Here is a 2187-nt window from a genome sequence, read left to right on the forward strand (position 1 = left end):
TATATATATATATATATTTATATATATAGCTTTGTACGGTGAAGATAAGAGCAACTTCTCACGCAATTTCAAAGCAGCATCCGTTAGTTTATTTGAGACAAAAAAATATTGTCATTTTCTCAAAATGTAATTAGAGCCTGTACTTTGTAAGGATTTGGATTTTGAAAATAAATAAATACATAAATAAAATCTTTCCAGCAAAACTCAAAAAAATATTCAGTTCCGGGAACCAAATAGTACGTCCGGACAGCAGCGAGAATCAAGCCACATCACCGTCTATTTTATGGGATCTGATTTTCATCATTATCCCAATATATGTGGTCACAGAATAATTTCTCACTTCATAGGGCTTTGATAACTTGGGTCTGTTTGGAGCGGCGGTAAAATGATGTTGCGACCTCGTATCATAATGGATATATTATATTTTGACAATTTTTTTGTATTTTTTCACTGATCATGACTAGGTATGGTGATAACTTTTTAGCTATCATCTGACTGTTCTAGAAAAAAAAAATTATAATAGTTACCTTAATTTTTAAAATATCAGATTATTTTTCAACAACTTAACAGTTGGTATTTAATAAACTGCAGCCGCCCCAAACATATCTCGATTGACAAGGTAGAATTATAAACTTTTAAAAATACATTTAACATTTATGCATGTGAGAGAGTTTGATCAGACCAAACAAATTTTAACAAATCACAGAAAATATTGCAATAACATTGATATGACTTTTAATGTAAAATTGTAGCTGTTAGATAAAAATTTTCATACATACCGCTTAATTTCTATGTGTTTATATATCTAACACCTAAACTTTAATTTTTAATATGCCAATTTAGCTAAGCATGAAATGGAGTATTTCACTTCTTAAAAGTTAAAAAAGTATATGTTTTATGTAATATGAAAGATTTAGGTGGTTTTTAATATAAAAAGTAAATTTTAATGTTAAATATGTAGATGCATAAGAATTGGTTGGTATGTCTGTAAAAATGGCCCACTAAAAACAAAAAGTCTAAATTCAAAGCATTGTGGTGGTAGAAATGATTGTTTGAAGAGTATTCTCGCTAGGGCTGTCAAGAAAGCTCGTTGTTCGCGAATAGGATTAGTCAATGAATTCGTGTTCGATTTGTTTGATAAGTTAACGAGACGGACGTGAACAAATTTTTTTCATTCGGTTAGTTAAACGAACCAAACACGAACAATGATGCGTTTGTTCGTGTTCGAATCGTTATTGTTTGAAATATAAAATAATTTAAAATAATTATATATAAAATTTTTTTATAAATTTTAATATATAATAAATTAATAAGAATAATAATATATTAATATATTCTATTAGTAATATATTAATATAGAGATTATATATTTATATAATATAAGTTATATAATTAATATACCATATTATTTATATATATTAATATTAGGGATGTCAAACTGGCTCGTCGTTCGCGAACAGCTCGTGTTCGGCTCGTTCGTTAAGAAACAAATACGAATAGTGGCTTCACGAACAATTTCGAACATGAGCTCATTTCAAACAAATTAAATTTTAAACAAGCCGAACTCGAACACAAACTCTGTTCCTTCGGGTTCGATTTGTTTACGCCCCTAATTCTAAGGGACAATTTTTTTCACTTTAACTAGTCTAAATTATTGTCCCGCATGCGTACTTCTCGCATAAAGCCTTGTCCTCGAGGAGGAATTTCACCGGGGCAACTGATTTGATAGCCGGATACGTGGGATCCACTGCGTCCCACAGTACGTAGCATTGCGAACCTCTCGCATGCGAAATTTTGAGAACGAGATGTTGCCTTGGTAAGATAAACGTGGTTCTTTCATCAAAATCATTTTCTAAACTTTTTTTATCACAATATATCATTGTTATGTACATAATAGAAATATTGAACTTACAATTTTCTAGAATACATTGTGTGTATATTACTCTCATTTAAAATCAAATAGACTATAGCATTGTGGTAATTTTTAGGCATATAGTCTTTGATTAATATGAAAATCTTATATAATATGCATTAATATTAGCAAATATTATAATATAGCCCTCCAATCATGAAGTTGATATTTTTAGTAAAGATTTTGAAGTAATTTAGAAATATTGGTAGAGTCATCTCCAGCTAATGGGATGTTGTTCACATAAATTAAAGTTTACAACAGTAGACAAACTTTGT

The sequence above is a fragment of the Phalaenopsis equestris genome, unplaced genomic scaffold (genome assembly GCF_001263595.1).
Source record: "Phalaenopsis equestris unplaced genomic scaffold, ASM126359v1 Scaffold000224, whole genome shotgun sequence".
Classification (NCBI taxonomy): domain Eukaryota; kingdom Viridiplantae; phylum Streptophyta; class Magnoliopsida; order Asparagales; family Orchidaceae; genus Phalaenopsis; species Phalaenopsis equestris.